This window comes from Capsicum annuum, chromosome 5 (genome assembly GCF_002878395.1).
Source record: "Capsicum annuum cultivar UCD-10X-F1 chromosome 5, UCD10Xv1.1, whole genome shotgun sequence".
Lineage (NCBI taxonomy): Eukaryota > Viridiplantae > Streptophyta > Magnoliopsida > Solanales > Solanaceae > Capsicum > Capsicum annuum.
The window spans coordinates 214,218,719-214,236,150 of record NC_061115.1 but is presented as its reverse complement, the minus strand read 5'-3'; the positions used below and the strand labels follow the sequence as shown (position 1 = coordinate 214,236,150).

General features: G+C 32.4%; 1 long non-coding RNA gene and 1 pseudogene across 1 annotated transcript; both read left to right on the top strand.

Moving 5' to 3' along the window:
* Positions 1-4,518: 4,518 nt before the first annotated feature.
* LOC124885235 lies at positions 4,519-6,038 on the top strand. Its single transcript, XR_007055555.1, has 5 exons — positions 4,519-4,666; positions 4,747-4,823; positions 5,447-5,533; positions 5,610-5,769; positions 5,850-6,038. It is a non-coding gene; the product is annotated as an uncharacterized LOC124885235 (long non-coding RNA).
* A 55-nt stretch (positions 6,039-6,093) lies between these two features.
* On the top strand, positions 6,094-14,398 carry LOC107872135 (annotated as a pseudogene).
* Positions 14,399-17,432: the final 3,034 nt, after the last annotated feature.

Below are 17,432 nucleotides of genomic sequence, written 5' to 3'. Positions count from 1 at the left end.
ATATATATATATATATATATATATATATATATATATATATGTCTCTACTAGAAAACTATATCTTTTCTTAACCTTCGCAAATTAATCATTGTGATTTGTGATATTTCCTCCATTTATTTTTAGTTGACATATTTTATTTTGAAAAAATTAATTTGATTCATTTTCAAAACTAAATTAGATTGAATTTATTTAATAGTATTTTAAAATTTAAATTTTGATAATCATAAACTCTATTAAATTTTTTATAAAATATATACTTTTTTATAATTTGAGATTTTGTGTCAAATGAAAATATTTAAAGACAAACCCGTTACATATATTTTTGTGACATAATTAATTTTTTTTTAATTTTAATGATATTCATATATATATGTGGGTGTGTCACGTAAATTGTGACGGATTGAGATGATAATCATATGATACCCAATAAATATTTTGTACAAATAACATAAATACCAATCCTTTTAGAAGTAATTACACTCTCTCCTACTTTTTTAATTACTTTACTCTCTCTTCCTATTAATATGCATAACATAACCGATGTATACATAACATTCTGTGTATATATTGGGATTTTTGTAGTATGTTTAGAGAGTTGGGATTTTTTATAATATTAAAAACATAAGTTGTGTATATGTGTAATTTTTTGAAATATTTTTGGTTAAAGTATATTAAATCATACAAAGAAAACAAAGATGGCCCAAAGTAATTAATTTTTTAGGTCCAATAATTTTACAAACCCGATTTAGACAATAACAAAGATCTATCGGATAATTCTGCTTTTGAAAAGTAAAAAGCTCAATCTTACTTTCCAAAAAGTTCTATCTTGTTAAGTACCCAGTCCAGAAACCTAAAAAATCAGATGAAAGTATACCTACCAAATATTCTAGAAACAGTAAATGAAAAAAAAGCAAAGTGAAGCATGAAGAAAAATCCAATTGTCTTTCTCAGTTTCGATCCTGATTCTTGTAGATGTATCTACATAACATTGAGTCAAGACTGGTGCTACCATCTTCAGGGCTGAGTATATGATGTTGATATAAATTTCTTTCTCTTTGCCATTTCAGTAACAAGCTCATCTAAGAAAGTTAAGTACCAATCTATACTTTTTTTTTTCAATCAATAGGCCAACCATCGTATTTAGAGATTTTAGCTCGATTATTTCTTCTTTCTGTGTTTGAGCTGAATGTCACTGTGTTATTTCTGTTATTTGTACTATTCTTCTTCTTAATCCTTTCCACCACTAAATTTGCAGGTGAATTGTCAATAGGTTGATCCTTTACAATTTTACTTCTTGTTCTTTTCAGCGAGCTAGCTGGACTACACACTTTAGAGAAAAAGACGTGTGATTTTAGTGAGTTAAAGCATCAATTTTACAGACCTGTATGCAAAAAAGGTGAGATTGTCTATGTTATACCAGAAATTGAACAGTTGATGCAGGTTTGTTTGGGGCTTTTGGCCGAAGGAAAGGTGAATAAGGAAGTTTGGTTTAGATTTTTTTGAAACTCATATTTTGATTGTGATGGATAATTACTAAAGTTTCACATATAATTTGTGTCATGCATGTTAATTTTACCAATTTTTAACGTCTTGAGGTTTGCATGTCAACTCAAATACATAAATTTTTAGTTTTTGAATCGAAGCAGGTGCCATGCATGTGTTCTATGTGCATTTCCATGGTCTTTGTTATTTCTAATTGTTGGTTGTATTCATTTGATTTGTTTATGGTGGGACTTTGACATCAAAACAATTAGGAGTAATTTTTTTTATCAAAATCGAGATGGTAACTTTTCTTCTTTTCACTCAGATCCCTTATTTGTAATATTGATGAGAATATTCAGAAATTCAAATTACCAAAACTTAGTAAGTGTAAGGGCTTTAAATTATTAGCTTAATAGGTAATGTGGTATGTTTGGTGATTTATCCATTAATACAGGAAGGTGGTGTCGAAATCAAGAAGACGATGTTCTTCTTGTGCTGTTCATGGCAAAGGCAATAATGTTTACTTTATTATATAACTGAGGAAAATTTCATTGCGGCCTCTCCACTGTCACTTTATCCCATCCTCTTGACGTTGTTCGTAACAGGTTCCAAGGTAGTGCTATAGGAAAATGAATATGATGTCGTGTTGTTGGTTTGTATTGGAGCTTGATTTGCTGTAAATATTGATTGTAGTTTATGATGGAAAAATCTCCAATGTCCCTGATTATAGGAATACTCCTCACGCTTTATTTGCCATTGCTCGAAGTGAGGTTTGTTTTTCTGAAACTTTTCGGTTTCTGCAAATATTATTGAAGCTTGTTCGAAAAAGAAATTGCTTTTTAATTCATATAGGTGGTAGCTCTGGTGAAAGATAACTCGTATACGTGATAACGCTCAACTTACACATCAATTTAGTGCAAGGCGGTCATCGTCAATATATTTACCCAACTTTTGGAGTTGGGGTCGAATCCACAGGGAACAATGTGAGTGCCGATTAAACTAATTTGAGACTATAGCTATAAGTTGAATTCAAATAGATGATACGAAAAGATAAAATGAGGGTTTATGATGATCAGCAAATAATTGTTTGTCACTTTAATTTTGATGTTTGTAATCAAGGTTTTTTGAAATAACCAGAATTATGTTCACTAGGGCTTATGATACGTGACAGATGCTAAAGGTGACTCAAGATTCTCACGGTGGTTAGGATAACAAGCTATCTTTATCGATGATATGCTCAAATGTCCCTCGACCTATTTAAGAGTCTGATTTCCTAATCTTCTCAGACTTAGACAATTGCTATTCACTGCCCAGATTTTACTTCAAGTTAATCAACCTTGTTACAACGCTGATTATTAAACGAAGTATTTCTGAGTCCCTATTGATAATTCACTTCCTACTGTATATGATTTCTTTCTCAAGCAAATCAAAGTAGGCGTGTCTACTGTTTGCAACCAACAGACGTTAATTAAAATCTCAGAATTATCAAGAAATCCTAACACCTATTAAATCTTGAGTGTTTAGCACATCATCATGAGCTAACCCTAAATTTCATAATTCAGGTTAATGGAGTTTATCCACTCATGATGCAAATAATGAAACACATAATTGAATTCATAATTGAGAAGATTAACTTACAGAGATGAATAATAATTAGTGAATCGTAGATTAGATCACAAAGGAAAATCCCCAAAATAGTTGTATTGTTCGAATCCAAAAAGATAGAGAAAAAAATATTGGAAAATATTCTCCAAGACTCAAAGTATCGAACTCTCTTTAGAATAATGATGATGATGAATGAATGCCCCCAGAAAACCCCTAAATAAAGATTTAAATAGTTCAACCTATATAAGAAAATAAAATTAAAGTTGCAGTTTTTTCTCAGAATAGACGACGACATCCGTGACAGCTTATCAGGAGTCTGACGGCTTATCACGGATGTCGTCAGCTCTTCTACACTTTTGGTTTCTGCTGTCTAAGGCTGATGACGACGTTGATGCCTTATCACCAACCTGACGGCTTATCACGAACGTCGTCACAAAAATGTCTTCAACTCCCATTCTCTATTTAAGGATGATGACATTCATGATGGTGTATCACACTTTTGATGTTGTATCACCAGTTGTAGTCACAGGCTTCAACTCATGCTTAAGTCTGCTGACAACTATGATAGCCTATCACAGGGCTGACGACTTATCACAGATGTCGTCAGCCACACTTCTCTTTAGATTCCTTCATATTTCAACTTCTTTGCTTCCATTCTTATTGGTTCTCTATCCCATCAGCTTAAACTGTAAAATCAGACATAAACAATTAAAAATAACAAAAGTTGCTTAAGACTTCGCAATTATTATTGGTTAAAGGTCTTAAATGTGTTAGCAATTGCTCATACATCAATGCGAATATATTTTATGAATCTTGAGTCTATTTAGTTAGTATAATAAGTCTATTATATGCAGTCTTACCTTGCATCTTTGTAAGAGGTTGTTTTTACGGCTTGAACTGTGACCTCATTGTCCCATACAACAACTTTACTTCTGCATAGGTTACAATGTTGAACAAATAAGATCTATTTTCTATCGTGGAATATTGCACCTTGTCAAATAATATTGAGTAAATAGAAGGCTTGAGCAATATCTTTTTGGCATGTCCTATAATCTATAAGTCCTTAGTGGAGTAGTAGGTTAAGAAGTGATATGTAGCATGCATATGGTCAAGATCCTGATAAATTAACCACAACTAATATAATTTTTTTTTGGGTAAGAACAAAGCTAATAAAATTTATACATGAATACTTATGCTCTATAAGGAAAGAACCGTAATTTTTGTTGACTAAATGTGCATCTATAAGCTAATGCAGTCAAATACAGTTGCATATGATGAAGGCAGGGATCTTGAGTTAATGAAAAAACTGTTTCTTGGTGATGATCTTTCTGATATTCCTTCGGTAAGTATGAGATATTTAAGATATTTACAGGCACTTCCAACACAAAATACTGTAGCCTTATTTATCCATTAATACATGAAGGTGGTGTCGATATCAAGTAGATGATGTTCTTCTTGTGCTGTTCATGGCAAAGGGCAGTAGTGTTTGCTTTATTATATAACTGAGGAAAATGCTGCTACGGCCTCGCCACTATCACTTTGTCTCATCCTCTTGACGTTGTCCATACCAGGTTCCAAGGTAGTGCTATAGCAAAATGAATATGATGTCGTGTTGTTGGTTTGTAGCGAAGCTTGATTTGTTGTAAATGTTGATTGTAGTTTATGATGGAAGAATCTCCAATGTCCCTACTTATAGGAATACTCCTCACGCTTTATTTTCCATTGCTCTAAGTGAGGTTTGTTTTTCTGAAACTTTCCAATTTCTGCAAATATTATTGAAGCTTGTTCGAAAAAAAAAGTTTCTTTTCAATTCATATTGGTGGTAGTTCTGGTGAAAGACAACTCGTATGCGAATATGTTTTATGAATCTGGAGTCTGTCTAGTTTATATAATAAGTCTATTATATGCAGTTTTTCCTTGCGTGTTTGTAAGAGATTGTTTTTACGGCTTGAACTGTGATCTCATTGTCCCATGCAACAACTTTACTTCTGCATAGGTTACAATGTTGAACAAATATGATCTATTTTCTATCGGGGAAGATTGCACCTTGTTAAATAATGTCGAGTAAATAGAAGGCTTGAGCAATATCTTTTTGGCATGTCCTATAATCTATAAGTCCTTAGTGGAGTAGTAGGTTAAGAAGAGATATATAGAATCTGTAAGTCCTTAGTGGAGTAGTAGGTTAAGAAGAGATATGTAGCATGCACATGGTCAAGATGTTGATAAATTTACCACAACCAATATAAGTTTTTTTTGGGTAAGGACAAAGCTAATATAAATTTATACATGAACACTTATGATCTATAAGGAAAGAACCATAATTTTTGTTAACTAAATGTGCATCTATGAGCTAATGCAGTCAAACACAGTTGCATATGATGAAGGCCGGGATCTTGAGTTAAAGAAAGAACTGTTTCTTGGTGATGCTCTTTCTGATCTCCCTTCGGTAAGTATGAGATATTTAAGATGTTTGCAGGCACTTCCAACACGAAATCTGTAGCCTTATTTATCCATTAATACAGAAAGGTGGTGTCGATACCAAGTAGACGATGTTCTTCTTGTGCTGTTCATGGCAAAGGGCACTAGTGTTTGCTTTATTATATAATTGAGGAAAATACCACTGCGGCCTCGCCACTGTCACTTTCTTTCATCCTCTTGATGTTGTCCGTACCAGGTTCCAAGGTAGTGCTATAGCAAAATGAATATGATGTCGTGTTGTTGGTTTGTAGCAGAGCTTGATTTATTGTAAATGTTGATTATAGTTTATGATGGAAGAATCTCCAATATCCCCGCTTATAGGAATACTCCTCATGCTTTATTTGCCATTGCTTGAAGTGAGGTTTGTTTTTTTGAAACTTGTCGATTTCTGCAAATATTATTAAAGGTTGTTCAAAAAAGAAGTTACTTTTCCATTCATATAGGTGGTAGCTCTGGTGAAAGAAAACTCATATGTGAATATGTTTTATGAATCTTGAGTCTGTTTAGTTTGTATAATAAGTCTATTATATGCAGTCTTACCTTGCATATTTGTAAGAGGTTATTTTTACGGCTTGAACTGTGATCTCATTATCCCATGCAACAACTTTACTTCTGCATAGTTTACAATGTTGAACAAATAGGATCTATCTTATATTGAAAAAGGGCACATGGTTTAATGTGGATAGCGACTGCTCGAAGAAAATAAAAGAGTTTGTGGCCAAAGGATTCAAAGAAAATATTTTGTTGTTACCGGTAAGTTTTAACTCTTTTTTTTTTATCTTATTGGTTTTGGGGTATAATAGTTGAACTAATTTTGGGTTATCAACTTGCTAATGCTTTGTGATGCTAACCCAGTTTAGTTGAATTCTCTATTGGTTATTTTTTAGGGTGATGTCGATGTTGTATGTGGTGAACCACCTTGCCAAGGAATCAGTGGTTTCAACCGATTTAGGAACAAGGAAAATCCAATGCAAGATAGTACTTTTTTAGGTTTGTATTGATGAAGAACATGGTGGACCTTATCAAATTTAAATATAGTTTCCTTGGGAGATATGCATTGAGCAGACTTGTAGGAATGAACTACCAAGCACGCGTGGGAATGATGGCAGCTGGTGCATATGGTCTTCCTCAATTTCGTATGCGTGTCTTCATGTTTGGTGCTCTTTCGTCTGAGGTAATATTCTTTTGGATTTCAAGTTATTTAATTGATTTTCAATAATGATCCAATGAACTTATCTATCATTCTCACCTTGCTTAAATCCTATGTTACTGCAGAAGCTGCCACAATATCCATTGCCCACATAGAAAGTTATTGTAAGAGGTGTTATTTGCACAGAATTTGAGGTAATTTTTGATTATTTTAAAATACCATGAATTCTATAGCATTTGATATTGACCAAATGTGCATCTATGAGCTAATGCAGTCCAACACAGTTGTCTATGATGAAGGCGGGATCTTGAGTTAAAGAAAGAACTATTTCTTGGTGATGCTCTTTCTGATCTCCTTTCAGTATGTATGAGATATTTAAGGTGTTTGCAGGCACTTCCAACACAAACTACTGTAGCCTTATTTCCCCATCTTTTATGTGTGTGATTTTCCTTTTAGGTGGAGAACAGTGAGCCAAGAGACGAAATGCCTTACGCTGATGAGCCCAAAACTGATTTCCATCATTTTATAATATTGGGGAGGGATAGTGAGTTCACATACTATGTGTAGGTGTAATATAATTGTGTCAGTTAGTTCCATGTTTTTGCATGTGTTGCACCTCATGGTTTAATGTCGTGGTCACTTGAGAAGTGTTTTTAAAAACAATATTTAGTTCTTATTTTGAGAGGTTTCTTGCTGTAACTAATGTTGAGCTTGAAATGTTCACTGCATTAATGAGTTTTGCTAATGCAATTTGGTCATTGTTGTAGGGGTGTTGGGAAGTTTTTATATGACCATCGTCCTCTTCAGTTGAATGACGATGACCATCAACGTGTATGCCAAATTCCCAAGCGGAAGGTATAAATTTTTTCTGTCATGTCATTGGTGGTACTTAAGTGATGAGCTCCTTGTGGTGCTGAATTCTTGACCTTTTTGATAGTAGGGTACAAACTTCAGGGACTTGACTGGAGTTCGTGTTCGACCAGATAAAAAAGTTGAATGGGACCCAGATGTGGAGAGAGTATTGCTACCTTCAGGGAAGCCTTTGGTATTTTTTTAAATTAATATTTAATGGAATGACATAGTCATTATGTTATTTGGTTTCTGGATCCTATGATGCTTAAAATCAACAGGTCCCTGACTATGCCATGAGCTTCGTTGGTGATAGTTCCTCAAAGTAATGATACATCTCTTATTTTTTTGATTTGATATCCATTTTGCATTTTCACCCGCCTTTCCATCTTGCTAAATATTGTTTTTAATTTTGCGACATGTTATATATGCAGATCGTTTGGTCGTTTATGGTGGGATGAAACTGTCCCAACAGTTGTGAGGAGAGCTGAACCACATAATCAGGCATCTTTTTATCTTTGCCGTCTTATTCAATCCATAGAATTAGCTTGTATCATCTTAAAACCTTGTCTTTTATTCTTGTACTCGTTCCAGACCATAATACATCCACTACAAGATAGAGTTCTCACTATTCATGAAAATGCAAGGCTCCAAGGTTTTCCGCACTATTACAAGTTAGTAGGTCCAACAAAAGAAAGGTATAGCATTGACTAACATCTAACTGTTGGTTGAAGATCTGATTTTTGTGTAATTTCATTTGTTAAAATGCCTGCTTTTCTCTATATTTTTACCTATAAGGCTGATGAATGATGACTTAGAAGCACAACAAAGTTTCAAATTACCAGCTCAAATATTATTTGATTGCTGTAGGTTCCCAAACATATGGGCATTGCGATTAGTATGTGAATTATTACAAAAGTGGTCAGCAAGTTATCTCTAAAGGTGCATACTTCTTAGAAAAAATGGTTAGGACGAAAGGCTACAGGGAGTTGATAGACTTGTTAGCAAAGCACAAAAGTGACTTTGATGATTTTAATATAGGCATTTTTGGCAACGGGGAAGATGCTCATGAAGTGCAGACAATAGCTAGGACGTTAAATTTGAATGTCAACTTCATGAAAGGCAGAGACCATGCCAATGATTCTCTTCATAGGTATGAACCCTTCAGTTGAATCCCTTTTAATGCAAAAATGCTAGTATATGTAAATACTTAAAGCTGCTTTAAAACGTCTAAGTTTGGATAGAACATAGGGGCCACCGATAATTTACACACGCATACATAGTCTATTTCTTTGATGCTAGCTACATGATTATAGTAATAAAAATACTAATATTAATACTAATAAACATGTGCAAAACTGTGGAGGGGAACCAATAATTTGTTTTCTACTAAAATCATAAGGAAAAAACTAAAATCAAGTGACTGCAGGCTTGTTTGAATTCAATTCTCAGTAACATGCTGATTCTAAATTAGTTCTCGTTTGCTTAAAGATATTTCAAAGTGTAAGTGTATTCCTATCAACACTGTGTATTTTCTGAACCTGCAAAAAAGAATAATTGACGTGAGTTATAGTATATTTGAAAGTGTATAAAAAAATTCGTATCATGCATTTTCATGTATTGTAACTAACCTAATATCTCTTTATAGACGATGTTTTTGGTGTATGTCCCTTTTCTCCTCTTAGGTTGTTCCGTCATAACCAAAACCTTTTGTTGCCTTTTGTGAACAACTTAGAACTGATGAAGATGCCAAATATATCTGAAAAAAAATTTAAGTATGTATGAGTAGATAAATAATAGTAAACTGTTGAATTTACGACAATGGTAATTACTTGATGAAAGTTAAAGGAATTACCTACTGTTGTTTCTTTGGTATGCAATTTTGCATCTTCGAATGAAATAAAATTCTTAGAAAAATAAAATGTAGAAAAATGGGCGTGACATTCTTGAACTATAGTGCATGTTAAGAATTCAAGTTCAATGTCCTTATTAACGGATTGAAAATTAGGATTGACCCCATTAATGCGACCGTTTATGATATAGCAAACTTTGGATTGCTGTAAAGAATGTCCAAACATTTCAATATGTTCATTGAAAAGTGTACCATTAATTTTTGTACCCTAAAAAGAAAAGTATAATATGAAATTGATAGATATAAGAGTAAAACAGAAAGTGAGAAATATGTATTTGTTGATGTGTGTGAAGCTATCATGAGGTTACTTTTAGTTACCAGTAAATAGCTACAGAACAACCAACTACTAAAGGCAAAAAGAATAACGTGTATTTGTTTCATTAAATCTGACATTATTTTGTTCCGCTTTTTAAGTGGGATAAATTAATTCAAGAGTAATAAAAAGAATAATGTGTATTTGTTTCATTAAACCTGACATTATTTTATTCCACTTATCAAGTGGGATAAATTTATTCAAGAGTAATTTAATTGAAATTTTAGTTACCAGGAAACAGCTACATATAATGAGAGAATATAGAACGACCAACTACTAAAGGCAAAAAGCATAAATTGCTTAGGTTTATTAAATACGTGCGGTATGGAAGAATAATATTACCTCCTCATCAACTAATATCACCATTTTTCGAGAACCGCCTCCATTCTTAAACGGCTTCGTTGGGCCGCTTCTGATGACCAAGACTTTGATCATCCAGATATAATCCCTTGGCTTCAAAGTGTTGATACTCACAACTTCGGTGATAGGATCCATTAAATAATCTTTCAGAAAATAAAAGTTAGAACGATAAGAACGTAAAAATTTCATAAAAGAGGTAAATTTGTGAGATGAGAAGAATGATATCTGAATATGTGAACCTTTTTGGTAGGCGGGTAGATAAAGGAATTAGTTATGAGCAGTAGAAATTATAATATATTCTATTAAAACGACACATATTAAAACGACACAGCGAACAATAACAACGTAGAATTCATAATATATTGAAGTAGTATTTCACATTAAGCTACACACTAAACTAAATTAAACTAAGCAATTTAAGTTGGCATAGCAAGTAATATTGTGTTTAAATTAACAATGTAGAAAAGGGAGAGAAGATATAACGATAAAAATCTGGAAATAAAATTGTTGAAGATGACAGCTGTTTATTATGATGAACAATGAAAAAAGCTCGTGCAGTTGTTTATAACAATGAACAATGAAAAAAGGTTAAGCGTTTATATAGAAGGCTGGAAAAGCGGTATGTTTTTTGATTGAAAGAAACCAAGTAGAAATCAAACAGGATTAAAAAAACTATAACTAAATTTGGAAAGGATTTAATTATAAACCAAGTAGGAACCAAATAGGATTTTTAATACCCTAAATTTGGAAAGGCAAATTTTCAAAAAAAGAAAAAGAAAGGTGGAAGGCAAACAGAAAGGGTGGATTTAATTGCAAACCAAGTAGGAACCAAAGTAGCTAAATTTGGTAAGGAAAATTAAAAAAAAAAATGAGTGTTTGCAAAAATAAAACATGGAAGGCAAATTTTACAAAAAAAAAAAGGGCGGATTTAATTGCAAACCAAGTAGGAACCAAAGTAGCTAAATTTGGTAAGGAAAATTTTACAAAAAAAAAAAAAAAAGGGTGTTTGCAGAAAAAATTTAGTATATTTATTTTATAGAATTTAATTAGAGGGAAAAGGGTAAAAGACGATTTTATCTAAAGCGAAATATTTTAATGAAGGATAAAAAGTTCAATTCACTTTTCAAAGAGCCTTCAGGCTTTTAATATATTATAGATATAGATATATATGAACGTTGGAGAGAAAAAGTGTAAAATATGAAATATTTGTAATTAATTTTGGCAGATGTAATTTTATGTAATAATAGAAAGTTAGGACATATATTTATGTAAAAATTTTGAATAACAATCTAATCCGATCTGAACAACTGGTGGGCCTAGTCCGATTTCTCAACTGAGCCAATCCATCGGGCTACTTGGACCAAACATCCCATCCCGAAATTGTGGCCCAGGAGACTAGTCGAGCAGCTGGTGTCGGGCCAGATCGATCAGGTGTCCTTAATGGTCCGGGCCAGCCTGAATCGGCTCACATGACAGGTTGTCCCCCACCCATACACATAGATCCACCTCTAGATGACATTGATCACGTTTACATTCTTTGTCAACAAAAATGATACGTTTAAAAAATTCTCTTTTATTTAATTTGGTAGGCGGATAACATAGACATAATTAATTAGTTCGATATCTTATGCACTTGATGGTTAATGCATATTAGGTTCGACGTACCAAACGAGAAACTGTTTTTAAAATGTTAGGTATCCGTACTGCCATGTTATTTTCCGATGAATAGCTTCTTTTGCATTTCTCACATTTTTAAGCATAAAAATTTTAAACGTAAGTGGATGATGGTTCACATAAATTAGAGCAAAACAATTAATTTTGTCTATCTATATTAGATATTGAAGGCCCGTATATGTTATTTTTTAGTCTTAATTTATATGATACAAATAAAATTTTGATAATTAATTATATTTTAAATATTTTTTAGATATTTTAAGTTGTTAGCTATTGTAATTTATAATATTTTTTAACATTGTAATTTACTATTTTAAGTTGTTAGCCATTATAATTTATAATACTCTCCTTGTCCAAAGTTTTGTAGCATTGGTAGTCTATTATATTTTTTAGAATAATTTAAGTTTTTAATTACTGAAATTTATAATACTTTTTCTTCTATTTCAATTTAAGTGACACTGATATAATTTCAAGAGTCAATCAAATATCACGATTGAAGTGGCGAAGTAGACATGTCTTAAATGACTCATAATATTTTATTAGAAGTGATACAATAAAATTACTATAAAAAATAGTTATGAAAAAAAATTTAAACGTGCCTCATATAGGATGTCAATTTAATTTAAAACACCAATAGTTAATTTATCTTTTTTTGTTTTTTTATTAAATATTTTTTTAATATTTAGATGACTCATAATAATTAATTAGAGATAAAATAGTAAATTACGGTTGAAACAGCTGAAGCAAACATGTCATAAATGTCTATTTTACTTTTTTTTTGATCAAATATTATTAATTTTTTAATACGTAAATGACATATAATAATTAATTAGGAAATAACTTATTAGGAGTGATATAACAAAATTAATATAATAAATAGTTGTGAAAAAATTTAGACAGGCATTATATAAGATGTCAAGTTAATTTAAAACTTCAATAGTTTGTTTACCATTTTTTTGTTTATTTTATCTTTTTTTATTAAATATTACTGTATTAAATTTTTTAATACTTAAATGACTTATAGTAATTAATTAGGGATGAAATAATAAAATTACGGTTGAAGCAATTGAAGCAGACATGTCATAAATGTCTATTTTATTTTTTTGTTAAATATTATTAATTTTTAATACTTAAATGACATATAATAATTAATTATGGGTGATCTAGTAAAATCACGAGTTAATACTTAAATGACCTATAGTAATTAATTAGGGATGAAATAGTAAAATTACGATTGAAGCAGTTGAAGCAGACATGTCATAAATGTCTATTTTATATTTTTATTAAATATTATTAATTTTTTAATACGTAAATGACATATAATAATTAATTAGAGGTGATATGATAAAATCACGGAGGAAGCAGGTATGACGACCGCCTCGTGCTTCCCTTCACGCTTCTATATATTAGAATATTGAAAAGGTTCACAAGAGGGGATATACAAATCATCAAAACAAATTAACATCCCTAAAGATAAAGACCATATTACTCTTTCTTTTCCTTGCAATAATATTCCTTCCCTTGGCAACTTGCGCCACCATTGACACTCCCAACAACCAACTATTGATAGATGTACTCGATACTAATGGTAATCCCTCAACAAAAGCAATAGGTACTGGATAACTTCGGCCTACCACATTATGGACAATGGAGGCATAGGTCTTGCTAATCTTGATGATCAACAACAAAACACTTCATGTCCTACATCAGTAGTAGAATTTAGAGACGATGGTATCGCGATTTATTTTATACCTAAGAATCCTAAATATCAAAATATTGTGTTCGAACCTAACCTATTGGAAGGTTGACAACCTTCTATCAGAATTCCCGCCAATTCTACACACCATAAGCACAGGTGCAAAGGATGAGAGCAGTTGGTTCCAAATTAAGCCTAAAACAAATAGAAAGTATAAGATAGTGTTCTGTCTCTTTGACACTTATTGCCAAGACATTGGCATCGTCCCCCAAAGTGGATATTATTTTTCGGTTCTCTCAGAGGACCCAATGCCCTTTGTGTACAAACTGGATAATAGAGTTGGAATGGTAGCAGAAGCATGATCTCGTCATGTTAGGCCTAGATCTACTCTATGTAATGTACAATAATAATGCATGCATAGACTTTGTCCCATGGCATGGATGTAAAACTCGATAATAATGTAATGGAGGTCTGTCTATGTATGTTCCCCTTATATAAGATCACATGATATATATTATGTATTGATAAGGATATCATAAAAGACTTTGGTTCATTCCTTCAGAAATCTCTATAGTCCTCTATTATTTCAAAGAATTAATTAAGACACATAAGAATAAATAGAGATCCTGGATCAAACAATATCGTAGATGCTCAATGACAAACTGGGACAATACATGCAATGACCTGTTCGACAACTAACTATGACAATCATGTAGTCATACATACCATCACTTGTTTCAAGATACTATTATTACTATATTAAAAGTCGTTGTCATTAAACATTATTACTGATTAACTATTCTCAGTTGGCAATTTGGAATTAAACGTCACTTGCTTCTTGTCATTTTGGCCAGTCATTTCTTTGTCGACATTCTGTGACAGATTGAGGTTCAAGATCATCACTATCTTGCATGATTTTCGTTGCAATATTATATGCAAAGACATAATCCACTACTATTTCAGATCAATTCAAATTAGTTTCAACATTACTTGAATTTATGGATAGTTCCCCATTTTCTTGAATCTCAGGCTAATTAGTTCCATTAGGAATATCAACATTGCTCAAATCTTGAAATTTCATAGGAGGATCGTTCGTAGTGTCATCTTAATCATTTGTTTTTATTTTTCTAGGATTTCGATTCTTAGAACCTAATGGTCTACCACGCTTCAAGCGTGCTTTAGATTCATTAGCTATGACACCGGTGGATGGTCCTTTAGGGACATCAATTCAAATTGACACATTCTCTGTAGGAATATGTGATTTAGTGATCCTTTTCAAATCTGTAAATGCGTCTGACATTTGATTTGCAATTTTCTACAGATGAATAATCTTTTGTAGTTCGTTCTAAGAAATAGAAGCACGTGGATCAAGATGAGATAGTGATGGATTTTTCATAAAATTTCTCTTTTGTTGTCACTGTTTTCTCCCCCTAATTTTGCGAAAATTGTTTCATCAAAACTGACAATTTGCAAATCGAGCAGTGAACATATCTCTTGTTAATGGTTCAAGATAGCGAATAATGGAGGGTGATTCAAACCAAACATAAATTTCTAACCTTCTTTGGGGGCCCATCTTGGTGCGATTTGGTGGTGCTATAGGCACATATACACCGCACCCAAATATTCTCAGATGAGATGTATTAGCTCTTGACCCAAAATCAATTGCAATAGAGAAAATTTATGATAATTTGTCGGTCTAAGATAAACAAATGTTGCAGCATGAAAAATTGCATGGCCCCAAACAGAAGTGGGCAATTTAGTTTTCATAAGAAATTTTCTTGCTATCAACTGCAGATGTTTAATTAATGACTCGGCAAGGCCATTTTGAGTGTGAACATGGGGTATAAGATGTTCTACTCTTATCCCAATTGATAAGCAATTGTCATTAAATGCTTGGGATGAAAATTCTGCAGCATTATCAAGGCGAATAAACTTAATTTGATTATCAGAAAACTGTGCCCGTAATCGTATTATTTGTGCCAATAATTTTGCAAATGCCAAGTTGCGAGATGACAATAGGCACACATAAGTATCTAAACGGCCCACTAGGTGGGTGAATGAGTCCACAAATATCTACATGTATGCGTTCCAAGAATGCAGGGGAGTCAATCCCAACTTTTGTTGGCGATGGCCTCATAATCAGCTGGCCTTGATAACAATCATTACATGAAAATTCACCATTTGAAAGAACCTTCAAGTTCTTTAATGGAGTTTCATTTGAATTTTCTATGATTTGTCTCATCATTATTGATCTAGGATGTCCAAGACGATCATGCCAAAGTATGAAAATATTGGAATTAGTAAACTTCTTGTTTACCATAGAATGTGCCTCAATTGCACAAATCTTTATCTAATACAGGCCAAAAGATAAAGCAGGAAACTTTTCTATAACACATGTCTGCCCAGAGACATTCTTGGTGATACCAAGATATTCAAGATTCATCTCATCAATTGTCTTGATATGATAACCATTTTCACGGATATCTTTAAAACTCATCAAGTTTCTCTAAGACTTGGGAGAAAACATAGCATTATTCATGATGAGTTTAGTTCCCTTGGGCAAGATTATAATGGCTTTTCCGAAGACTCCAATCAAATTAGCACTACCAAAAATTGTAGTAACATTAATCTTGCCCATATTTAGATGAGAGAAATATTCCTCGTCTTTGAATATCGTATGTGTAGTGCCAGAATTAATCAAACAAATATCTTCACAATTGGACAGCTTACTTTGAAAATTATCCATATCTTCAAATAAAATGACATACACCAAATAAAATATATATTAAATCTTTGTACAAAGAGAAAGCTTATACTATAAGGAATTGTTAATCACCCTTCACTAAGCAATTAAAAGGAATATGTCCAATTAGTGTGTGCTTAGCTTAGCATTTTATTTTTCAATAGAAAGAAGAAAAAAATGCATGGTAATTTCAATAATTAAAAAAAAAGAAAAGAAAAACACATGTCCATGGAGCCAACAATTAATTCACTAATAAACAATAATAACCTTCAAGTCCTTTTTCCCCCCCTTTTGCAACTCCTACCATCACCTTTAATTAATGTATCATTTTTCCCTTGTTTTTTTTTCAATAAATAATGACAAAATTGAAATTCAATTTAATAAACAACAATAATAATATAATTAAACTAATTAATACTAATCAAAACCTAATACTCATGCAAACAACTATTTTTACATGATTTTTATTCACTAACTCTTATCAATAATAAAAAAAAAAAAATTAAAAATCATTCATTCTTCCATGTTTATGGAACCATCACCAATAAAGTGATCAATCTTTCCTTCAGGGTGCTCGAAAAAGTTTCCTACATCCAAACATGTGATGTCAACATTATTTTCAGTGAGAAAGTTAGCCTCAGAATTTCTCACTTTCTTCTTTAGTGATACTTGATAAAGATCAACCAAGTGTTTGAGAGTGCGACAGTCACATGAATAATGTACCTTTCACCACATCGAAAACAAGTAATCGCTTCACGTTTCTCATCTTTTTTATTTTTGTTCGAGGAATGATTAACACCCGAAACAGGATTTCTTTCTTGGTCATCACGACCACGACCACGACCACAACCACGTCCAGGGCCGTGACCTTTTCCATGCCAAGCATGGTGAGCATGCACCTCATTCACCTCAGGGAATGGTCCAGATCCAGTAGGTCGAGTCTTGTGGTTTTTCATTAACAAATCATTATTTTGTTTAACCACGAGAAGATGAGAACTCAGTTCAGTATATTTCTTGAAACCTTTTTATCAAAATTTCTACTGTAATAGCAAATTCGAGGCATGAAAAGTGGAGAGAGTCTTTTCCATCATATCGTCATCATTAACTGTCTCTCCACATAGTTTTAATTTAGAAGAAATTCTGAACATGACAGAATTGTACTCATGAACA